Below are 12480 nucleotides of genomic sequence, written 5' to 3'. Positions count from 1 at the left end.
GGAATTCACTTTATGAAACTCTTTAAACTTGACTGATTTAAGTCACTTGAAATATTGTCTCCAGCTTTGCTTCGTTCAAACAAATAAAGTAGTAAAACTTGAATAGCAAATTTAGACAGCACATGGACACTTATTATTTTCAGGCAACAAATAGCATGAAATGTTCTTCAGTCTATTTTTATGTGTCCTCAATAATATTATTTTTTACTACCACCCTCGGCTGCCATCAAAGCTCTGTGGTGGTGATTTCTCTCCAACCTTCTGCCTGCCCAGGTTTCCTTTCTTTTCATCTTCACTGCATTTCCCTCCAGTCCAGCCAACAGATCTGCTGAGTTCACAATAATTGCCAAATATTCCTGGGTACTTCTAATGATTAGTAAGATCTAATTGGACCAAAAGTTGTTATTAATTCAACTGAAATAAATGGTTTTAACATTAATTATTCTGAAGTTGTTTCTTCTTCCAGATACCCAAACTACTCCAATTCTTGTATCTATGTCTATAGCTGCCTAATGTTATTTTTTCTCTTAGCCGTTTATTCTTCTGACAAGTCCCATGATCTGGTGTTGAAACAGATTCATATCTTGTAGAGATTCTATATCATCAGCAAAGCTCCACTGTTACTATAAATTTACTTTAAAACTTTGATAAAATATTAAATCCCTATACTCTCACCCACACAGTTCCATAATTTTAGCACATATAGGCTTGAAATGAAAGTATTTTAGTGACAATACACACACTTGAAATAACATTTTTATCTATTTATGAGATGTTTGTATTTCCTATGGAAAGGTTTCAAGTCAGGTGCAAAATGTCTTGGTTGTGTAAGGTGACCAGTTTTGTAATTTAATTCTGCCATTCATTTCAGAAGGGTGTTAACTCTGTGACCTGTTACATTATGATAGAAACGAGGCAGGTGGTGAGCTATTTTTCATTCCAAGGGAATATAAATAGTGAAGGGGAGCAGCATGGTGTATACACAGCTCTTTGATTTATGCAAGCATATTGTGGAACTTGTTTGAGGGAAGTCAGATATAGAAATCTTCTGTTCCTGAGACCAGTGGGAGATTTGATTTTGGAGACCTTGCAGGGTTTTCTCCTTTTCATGTCAACCATCCATCTGCTTACAGCTGGGATCTGACCTTTCTTTTTATTGAACACTCTAGGAATGGCTTAAATATTCACCAGGATGTTCCATGTGTTGGGGAGACACTCAATAGGCTGTTTCCTGTCAAACACAGAATTTTTCATTTTTGAGAGCAAACCAGAAAAGCCAAAGATCTTTCTTTTCTTGTTAATGCTCTGTGTTTCCTCTCAGAGATCTTTCCTGGGAATTCTTGAGCACTTTGTACTGAGGGCTCAGAGTCAGGTAGCCACAGTTCAGGCACACTTGGCTGGGGAGCCCTTAGGCAGTGGTCAAGGTCTGGCAGCAGCAGCTGCTGACTGTGGGTACTTTTTTCCAAGTCCACACCTCCTTCCTGCCTTTGTCACATTTGCACCACAACACTGATAAAGATCTTTCTTTGTATAAAGTCATGGCACTGGCACAATATTTGTTACCAACTCCCCCTTTCCTCGGTGTAAGGAGTGTTTGGGACAAAATGTCTTTGTGCCTGGCAGCAGCTCTGCTCCCGGGGAGCTGTTCCAGGCCATATGTCTGGAGCAGGGTAACATCTTCTGCCTGACCAAAGGAGGTAACTCAGCCTTCATTCTAAAGTAAAATGAAGACTCAGAGTCATTTCTGCTGAAACTATTTCACTGTTTTGCATTTTTCACCAAAGGCATAGGGAAAAGAGCCATGTGCCTTATAGACTCTTCCAGAGATTAATGTCCCATAATTCTGGGCCAGTGAAATTATTAGGTGTGTTAAACCCTTTTTGTGCTTTTAGCACTGAAGTTATGGTCAATGAGTTCAAGCTTTTCAAATACACATTAGATACTTAGAATGGCTCTCCTTTATGAGTGATGGCACCTTCATAGCACTAAGCCAGGGATACACATAGCTACAAATTAGAGATAGCCCCACCAATACAGCTACAACTTCACTACAATCCTTAAATTAACATGTGTTTCTTTCATAAAATAGAAGCCAGCCAACCAGTCACATACAAAATACAAAATTTGCCTATTGAGGTATAAATCCCTGTCAGCATCCCAGTGCTGCACTCTAGTCCCATGTTGAGTAGGACTATGCATAGACACACTTCTATCAGAAAATAATTTAATTTTATTTAGATGTTTGAAATTTATACCAGAGCTCTTTTGTGTGGTTTATATTTTTGAAAAATGGGTATTCTCTGTGTATATCCAGTGCCTAGAGGTGGCTAATCTGTAATGTGGCTGCTGACAAATGGATCAGTCTGGATTTGGAAAACCAGGTGGGTAAGTGCACCATGATTTGGCTGCTGTTTTAAAAAATCAGTCTAAATAGTCTTTATATACTCCTAAATAAGTGGAGAAAGAGAGAAAACTGATATTAGGAAATGGAGAAGCCCACTTCCCTGGAAGATTTATGTGGTATAGTATGCCAGCCTTTAACAGCATATGTCAAGTTTGTAGAGGTTGATGACAGGGTATGTTCTATTCTGCTGATGAGAGGGCTCAGCTCTCAGTGGCTCTGGCCATCTCTGATGCAGAGAAAACCATGACAGTGAAGCAAATAACATTTTCCTACTTCCACTTGCAGGTGTTTCCTCCCTGACCTCCTCACCACACATGCCTGACTTCCAGAGCAATTCAGGATGAATGGCAAATCCTTTGTGTTTGAAAAACTGTCCTTTTCCTTTGGTTTCTTAGGGGAAGGACAGAACTGAAACCACATGAAACAACTACTAAAGATACTTTTCCTGCCTGAAAGACAAAGTCAAGGACCAATGCACAACAACAGCATGGAAAGATAACAGCAAAATTAAATAGATGAAAGCATCACAACATAAGGGCTTAAAAGACTCCCTGTGTTCTGAGCTCTGCTGTCAAAAAGTTGAATTTGACAATACCCTATATGAAAAGAGTCCAAAACCCACAGAAGATGAACCATACAAAGGGGAATTTCCTTGCTCAGTAAGGACAGAAGTTGTGCTTTGATATTCAGGCACAGTGAGTATTTGTTGTAGGGGGCTCTGTTAATTTAGCCACAGCATGTTGTCCTATTTGATTTATTTTGATTTTTCAATTTTGTCTTTCTACCTGTAGCACAGAACTCAGCAATATGCAAATATTGCAAGAACATTGCAATACATCTTAAAAGCTCATAGTATTTATCTATGCTTTTATTTATATAAAACAAGAATAGGGGAAGATCTTTTTTGCAAAATCAGATATTACTTAGTAAAGCTGAAATTCAGCTCAATGTGAATTCTGCAATTTGTTAATAATATTGGATTCCACATTATACCCGAAGGTGCAATAATATGAAATGTCCAAGGGGTTGTACAGATTCTCATCTTGGGAAATTCAGTGAGAGCAAACTCCAGTGAATGTTAGAGCAAGGAGGAAACCAAGCTTGTTTTTAGAAATGGGTATCAAGGAAGAACCAAGGTAGAACAGGGCTCTTGCAGAACTGAGTAAATGATTTAAAAATATTTCTAATATGTTTGCTGCAGACAGAAGGTCACTCAAAGAGGAAGGCAGGCCCATAATCTTTAACCTCCCTACCTGCACCAGGGCAAGCAGATCATTTAAATATAATGTGTGGGGGAAAAAATAACGTTTCTCCTCAATGATTTATGCTCAGTATGTCATAGCTGTATAAAAGCACTGCTAGCAAAATAGTTTTATGTATATTTTAAAAGTCTGTTTCAATTGATCAGAGACAGAAAGGCCATAGAAGACTTGTAGATGGCAAGTTTATAAAAGGAAAACAAATGGAAGGGAAATAAAATCCCTTTCCAGCAGTATTTGACTTTCCCAACTTTCCCATGTGCTAGACATAAGCAAACTTCTCATTTCATTCCTGACACTTAGCAATGCTCCCCACTGTTTTCAGATCCCTTGGACTTCTTTCCCATCACTCAATGAAGAGATAAGTATCTTTAAAAGGCTTAGATGTAAAGTCTAGTGGAATTACAGAAATAGAAATATGTACTAATCAGAAAAGCAAACCTACTCTCATATCTAAATTTACATGAATACTATCAGTGTTTAAGCCAAAACCATTTGATTTCCCTTGTGCCTCTCTGTGTTTGCCACCTTATTTTGACTTAGAAGTTAGATTGTTAGCTTTGCTTTCTTGCTTCAAAAAATTCAGAAGAAACACAGCAACCATTTCCAAACAAAAAAAAAAATTCAGTTTTTACTGAGCATTGTGGCAGGGAAAAGAGCTTTGATTTTGCCAGGATACTACAGGCTTGATTCAGCCCCAAGCTCATGGTAAATTGAACATTTTTGTCCTCTTTTTTCATACCTAATCTTCCATCACAGACTAGAGCTTTCCTGCAAGGTTTTTTGTTTGGTTTTCTTTTTAAATTGTGGCTGTCCCTTCATTAGGTAGCAACTTCTGTTGCATTTCAGCAAGTTTGCAGGTCTGGATTCAAGCTGGACTGAATCCCCAGTGGGATGACAGCAATGAGCACTGGACAATGACAAACCATCCACAGCCAAACTCACCAGAGCAGCTGATAAGGTGAACAACACTGATGACTGCTGTACCACATAAATTCCAGCTACAGATTATTAAGCAGCTCTTTTCCCAGCAAACTGCAACTGTACAAGTACATTGTCCACTTAAAAATCTCAAGTGCTTTAATTTCCTGGAGGTCTTGGAGACCACAGGGAGAACTTCCTTAAAAGGGTAAGAAAAGCCACTGCTCTTCTGCAGTCAGAAGAGTTCTTACAAACAGATCATCCTTCTGTTCTTGGGCTGATTGAAGGAGAGCATGAAAAAACCAGTAATATTTCAGAATATCATTCCCAGACGTGAGAACTTCTGCAAAGATTTTTATCGTCACTTCCAAAAGACAGTCAGTTATAGATGACATTAAAGAAATGTCCCAAATTTTGTGACACTGCTGATGACAGGGGATCACATAGGTGAACCTGCCCTCAGAACATTTAGGGCTTTAGAAATTGAAACTGAATTGCACAGAAGGCAAATTGATAGAGCACATTAAGGCGGAATATGTTGGCAACTTCAGCCATCCTCAATTTCAGTTCATTTCAAAGAAGGGCACAGATGTCCACTTTGAGGCCACAGATGAAGGTTCTCATGTTATGACTATTTTTATTAGAGTTCCTGACACTCCAAAGACACCCAGACCACAAACAATCATCTCCCCAAAGCCTTTAGAATAAAGACATTTCCTCCCAGTTCCAAGTTTTACAGGCTGGACTGGGTAGCTGCTCTCACTGGTTTAGATGACTGCAGAAACAGCTATGACAGGCAAATTTTGATGGTATTTTTTTTTTCATTTCAACTCTACACAATCAGTTTGGAGAGAGGAAGTCTATGGACTGCAGTTTTGTTATTTTCTACTGTGCTGGGTGGCAAAATGATAACCTGAGACAGACTGGCCTTACCCGGGTGGCAGCTGGGGTCAGAGTTCTATAATAACACTTCTCCTCAGCACTGAAAAGCATTCAAGGCATTTCCCTTTTGTTTACAGCTCTTCCCATAAATGATATTCATCTGAAGTAGAGCTTGTGAGGCAAAGAGCACTTCAGTGTAAACCTTCTGAGGGTGATAGCAGCAGCAGAGCTGCACACAGGCAGCCTTGTTAGGAATTGTTTGCCTCTTTGCTTTCCAATGCTTGAGCCACTTCCAGACTGTGTTCTTTAAAGAGCATTTGCACACAGAGTCTGCACAAGGAGAGAGAGTTCTTTAACTCTGCTCTTCTTCCCCAGGTTGTCATTTTGAATTCACTTACATTTGCTGCAAACTTTCCCAATTTGTATCATCCCTTATGCTATGCTAAACACATTAGTGTTTGCTTAAAAACTGTTGTATAAATTAGGGTATTGCAAATTTTTTGATATGACAATCTAAAAATATGCTTTTTCATGAGAGAAACAGCTGCAATGAATTACTTCCTTGTCACTCAATAAAATACACATATTTAAATTGACAAGAGTATAATGTTTTCATAGGAAGTGCTTGTATCATCTCCACATTAAAACAGCTGGGGGGTTTTAACTCTATGGCAGCTTCACCTTCAGTGCATGCACATCTTGCATGTTCACTTAAAAAAATATTATTCCAAGGTTCAATTCCTGTATTTGCACTCGTGATTCAATTATTTGGCCATTTTGTTGAAAAAAATGAGATCAAGATGTACATTTCTATATAACTGAAGAGCTAATAATGTTGTTTTAGCACAGCCCCTCTGCCTATCAGCAGGATTTCGGTTCAGAGATGTTCAATGTCCAAATCAGTCAAACTGGATTTAATTCAGGCATCTAACTCCCTCAGGCCTGGTTGGAAAATGTCAGCCTAAAATAGCTTGTGCCCGAGTAGAACAAACGAGAAAGGCACTTCTGATGTATGTATTGGTATGTCCAAATGTCACAGAGTGCTGAACAGGGGCTGACCCCTCCCCACAGCACTGAGAGCTCTCAGAGCTGCAGGAATTCCTCCCACCTGCACAGCACCTCCCGAAAATGAGGGAAAGACTCCTTGACTTCAGCAGGTGGTGAGGAGGGATTATAGGAAAGTAAACCAGCTGCCCCCGAGGTACCAGTGACAGGCTGGCCCAAATGCCAAGGCTTTGCAAGGTGAGCTAATGCTCTAAACAGGACTCGGGATCTTGGGTGACTTATCAGGAACAGAATTTAATGCTCCTCAGTAACATGAACACAGAAAGCAGTAACCATCCCATGACTTGCTTTTGAACAGGATGAAGTTAAATGTTTCTCACCTTCATTTTCAGTTAGAAATTCTTTCTTTTTTCAGAAGAACAGGATATCAGAGGTAAATCCACAATTAATTTAATTTAGTTTGTGTTTCAGCCAGTGAAGCACAGAATTTACAAACACCTCTTTGAAAGATCAGCTGTTAATTATCTGCTGTCCTTAAACTCTCCTGGAAGGAAGAGAAAAGCTGATCTGAAAGGTGCTGAAAGGTAAAGAAAGCATTTAACATTCAAGAGAAAACATAAGGTAGCCACAATTTTGAGGGCACAGGGCCAGCACACACAGCAAAAGAGAAAAATCCTGAAATGTACTCTTTAATGGGCAACTAATGAGCAAAATCCCAAAAAAATTTGCATGGGAAACGTCTTTCATTCCTTCACTTAACAGAAGGATATCAGTTACTCTGTGTTTTGTCATCCTGAGGTCATTTTACAGCAGCATGACAAACATGTTCTAGTAGAAATAAAGAATTCAGCATCATCACCTTGATCTAATGAAATCATTAAATATTCTGAAGTTCTCAAATATTTTTAAATTTGCTCATCATGTTTATTTATAGATTTATTATTAAAAGCTAAGTTCTGGACTTCCTTTTTTTTTTCCTTTGCAATAGGTGATTTATACCATTTATACTGAAGAGCAGCAAATTGCTTTATTTTTCCCTGTTATCAGGAGCTACACTATTTCACTCAGATTCCTAACAAAGCTGCTTGTAAACAACACTTGAATTAACAATTCAGGTATAAATGTACAATTCAATTAAATTAAAATAAAATTAAAACAATCCAAAGTAAAATTAGAAAACAGATTACTGAAATTAGATTTTTTTAAACTATAGATTTGTTAAAAAATGTATCTGGGAAAACAAGCATTTCTTAGCATTAAAGATTACTACCTGATATTTAGTTAATTTCTAATGAATTTTTAAAATATAATTCAATAATTGAACTGGCTATCTCTATGTTTTTTTTTTTTTTTGCTACAGGTTTTCCATAGAACACTATATATTCTACTCAGCTTACCATGAAGAGCAAGAAAGAAAATACAAAAAAAAAGGACAAACTTTGGCAATAATTTGTTCTTTTTCCTCACACTGAATTTGAGAGAGCCCTTCCACAGCAGAAGTTTCACAATTAGATATTTGCTTTGTCAGTCCTAGTTTGCTTCTCTTTTTCCTAACAGAGACTTTAGCTGCACTTTTCCACATTCTGTATTTTGCAAATATTAGCACAGAAAATTTAAAGATGGAAACTCTGACAAATACATTTGGATTATGTTTAAGGATAATAATGACAGTCCCAGACTGGAATTCAGAAGACAATGGCAAGCTCTTCACTCTATTCAGGCAGTTTTGGATAAGGCAATTTTCAAAAGCAAGTTGGCAGAAACACAGGAAACTATTACCTGTCCAAGTTAAATCACAGAAAGAAAACTTATAGTTTTGTTGGCCTTTTTTTTATTTGTTTGGTTGTTTTCTTCATTTTGTGGTTTTTTTTAATAATGGCTCCTGTGTTAAAATGAAGAAATTGAGGTGCCAGCACCTGATGTTGTCCTGCAAATCTCATTTAGGTACTCATGTCCTGCCTGAACTTACATCATTTAAGATGCAGGGAAGACCTGGATCTGTAATAAGTGAGATTTATTTTCGGTTTCTTTCACAACAAAAATTGAAGCTAAAAAGCTGAAGTAAGAGCTGGCATTTTCCCCTCTCCTCTCTGACCACCCCTTAAGTGTTTTGGTCACTGTTTCTCTCACTAAAAGCAACTGTGCTGCTGGACAAGGGAACTGGGCAGGGATCTCAGCCCAGGAGCCAGGACAGAGGGGCGCCGGGGAGCGAGGGAGTGGCTGCAAGGGCACACAAATAGAGCACACATGAAACCCAAGCAGGTCCAGCCATGAGCTGGAGAGCTGGCAGTGCTCTAAAGATGCTTTTCAGACAGGCATTTTATACCCTGGCACATCTTACTCTGGCTGCCTCTGTAACGAGCCAGGGTCCTTCATCTCAGTAACAGGAACTTGGCTCATCCCAGGCAGCCACAGAAGCAGGGAAGTGCAAAAGCAGGCAGGGAGGATAAATCCCATATTTGTAGCTGCTGCTGACTCTGCTGGAGGATCCAATGTTGGCATTTGGAGGCCAGAACTCATGGAAAAAGTTACACTTTTCAGCTCTGCCATCTGATATTAACCTGTGTGCAGCTTATTTCCTATTCCACCAGCACTTGGGAAGGCTCTGCCATGGTGGGAGGCAGCTGCTCCTTTCCCAGGGGGACATTCTGTGAGTCAGGGCACGGTGGCCACCAGCAGAGTCTCAGAGCCTGGGACTGATAGAGCAGGGAAAGTGTCCATCCACTGGGATCCAGCTCTATGGCTCGAAGAGGAATTTAGCCATTCCCTGTGTCACCCTGAGCTCATACTGACCCTCGTGCCATACCTGCAGAAGCTGAAGGAGCTGTTTGTCCCCTTCTGGTGTCCTTGATGCAGCAGGGCTCTTGGCAGATCGCTGAGGGCACTCTCCTCAGGTGACAGGGCCCCTCTGCCAGAGTCCCCCACCCTCCTGAGAACTTCCCTTCCACCTCAGCCTGTTCTATGCCTCTGTGGTTCTATGATTTGCCTGGTGGCTCACAGCACCAGTAATGGGGGGATCCTCCCCTGCCCTCTTGCCAGGAGCAAGGGCTTTAGTTGTGTTATCACGAAATATTTGCTGTGTTTCAAGATAAAAGGAGAGGGGATGCCTCTGCTTGCTTTCCAAAAATAATCTTTGCAATCTTGTTCAAGTCCTAAAAGGGAGTTGATGGGTTCCCTGCTGATGTGTTTGATCATCTCCTGTATCAAGTTAATGTCCCACTTATTTATTTTAATGACAAGAGACCAGGGCCCAAGTATAAGGCATTCTTTACTAGTCACACCAAATTAAAACAATTGCTCAGGAACATGCTTTGCCTTTTTCCCCAAGCAGAAAGGTATTTGTGTCAGGATAGGAGGGATCAGTAAGTCATCAATACATGGACTGGACTGCAAGCAACTGCTTTACATCTAACATTGTACTTAAATTTAGCAACTCAGTGGATTGACTGTAGTACCAAGCACGTCCTTCCTAGATTTCCAGAAAAAGAGAAAACGAATACATTCACTACAGAACCTTATGGCTTTGTTCTGACTGAGAACTAGATCCACTCAGGAATACTAGCAGAGTTTTACTGCCTTTTTTTCACCCTGTACACTTAAAGTGAATTCCCAGGCTTCAGATCAGGTGAATCTATTCTCACCTACAAGTAAGCAAAGCCATATTTGGGGTCACAAAATAAAAACAGCAGATCTCCAACTTAGATTTTATAATATAAGTAACTTCTTGTCATGCTAATTCATCTTAGTTGAACCACAGCACAAGATAGACAATTATTAAAGAAAAACTGGGTAGTGTTACATTTCCCTTTAAAGAATTAACATCATGTTTTATGTTTTGGTAATGTTCTCTCCTTAAAACAAAGCAATTATCCTGCTAGTCCTCCCCTCTTTGGTAAATTTTGTATGCAAAGTAGCAATCACTTGTTATAAATATTAAAGTTGGTGGATTTTATGGATGTGCAGACTTAATCTTCAAAATAAAAGCATCTATAGCAGTCTATGAGGTGTTACGGCTCACTTCATTTTTTAAATAGAGAACACTAATAATTTAATTTCCCCCCTTACATTGCTCAGCAGCTGATCTTCTTCTGCAAGAACATTCTACTATCCTACACAATAATGTGCTGTTACTGCTCTAACTGTAAAAGATTTATTAAACTGACCAATTTTTAGAGAGATTTTTCAATGAGAATTGTGCAATAACTAATTTGATGCTGAGCAGCAGCTTCTAACAAAGAGACACAACTTGCAAAGCTGAGTCCACGCCCCAAAAGTTGCCCAATTCAGGCTCAAACAGCGAGGCTGGTCTCAGCATGGGCTGCTTTTGTGGCTGCTGCAGCAGCCTGTTCTGCTTTGTACCAGCAGCTGCTGGGGTAGTTTCCAGCAGAGCTCTTTGGAAACCATTTCAATGGAAGTTTTTCCAGATGTAGGTGTGAGCACGCCCAAAGCTCTGGCTCTTTAATGCAAAAAGCAAACTGGGAGCTCACCCAGGGGCTAAAGCAGAGCTTCAGGCAGTGCCCAGCTCCAAAATCCTGCTCTGAAACACTCTGTGGGTGCCCAGGGCTCAGTTCGGAGAGTGGCACCAAGATGTGGCAAAGTCTCCCCACCTCTCTTTCTCAAGATTTCCTTTTTCTCCCTCCCAGTATACAAATTGTCTAATAACCTGCATAGAGTGATTTTATTAAGGCTTAAGAAAAATGGTTTAATACCCATAATACATAAAAAGTACCTGCTAATACTGTACATTATATGCAATTACTGTCTCACACAAGGACAGAATAGACTGCCAGCTACCCAACCCACCAAATAATTTACCATACACTGAGACAGGATCTTATGGAATAAATAAATTCTGCAAAGGTGCAGCTTACCTAACATTAAAGCATCTTTATAATGCTGGCAATTCTTGGGTTAAAGGAATTCCAGACTTTAACCCTTCCCCTCTTCAAAGAAACAGATGTTTAGCAAAGACTGGTATCAAGACATTGCTGTACAATTACAGGGCTGTATTACTCAAAGTAACACTATTTCTCACTTATATATATTAGTGGGAAATACATATATTTGAGTTTACTCTATCAGTTTACTCTAGTGAGAATCTAAGAAATCTATATCATAGAATTGTACATTGTATTACCTTCACTGCCAAATCTCATTTGGCACCCACAACAAAAAAAGGACTGACAGCAACTCAAGAAACCACTGACATATTCAGAGCAAGGTTTTAATTAGATCCCTTCTTGGCTGAGCATCTTCTTGCATCCTGTTAGAATCTCTATTCCTCTGCACTTCTCAGAGATATTTAGGCACAGGGAGTCACACAAATGGCTGATGGAAAAGACAGATGAGTCAAACTGTTGGAAAGTTCCCCGGGCAGCAGCTCAGATTGCTCACTCACTCCTCAGGCTTTTTCCTCCACTAAATGTCAGCTGTGTCACTGATTTAGCAGCCACTGCCTGACGAGATTTGACTTGTGCCATCATTGCCATTCACTGATTTTTTTGGTTTATTCCTCTGCTTAAGTGGTAAGAGCAAATAGTGGCAGAGATGGTCATAGAGCATCTCTGTGTTTTCACAGGATGAAGCAATTGCATTAAATGAAAGTAAGACCAAATTTAAGAGAAAATTCAACCAATCTGAAGCAGCAGTTTCCAATTATGCCTTTTTAAAAATTTGTATTAAGTACCTGGGTCTCTTACAGGCACACTCTCCAAAAGTAAACTGAAGTGGCAAACAACCTTGAGCTGAAAATAACCAACAGCCTGTACCTCCCTGCCTGTTCTGCAGGGCCACAAGAAGGCTGACAAAGCAAATTAACACAGACCACTACATTGAAACATCAACCCACCGTGAGTCCCCCTCTGACTCCTGACCCAAATCACATCATGACAAATGTAAGGAAAATAGAAATTTCAGCAGGTCAGAAGCATTTTGGTTATAGTGTATTGCTTTCCCTATCAGGTTTATAAAATATGAAGCAAATCCTACCTAGTATTAGGGTTCAGCATC

This window comes from Lonchura striata, chromosome 10, assembly GCF_050655825.1.
Source record: "Lonchura striata isolate lonStrDom1 chromosome 10, ASM5065582v1, whole genome shotgun sequence".
Lineage (NCBI taxonomy): Eukaryota > Metazoa > Chordata > Aves > Passeriformes > Estrildidae > Lonchura > Lonchura striata.
This window is presented reverse-complemented; position numbering follows the sequence as displayed.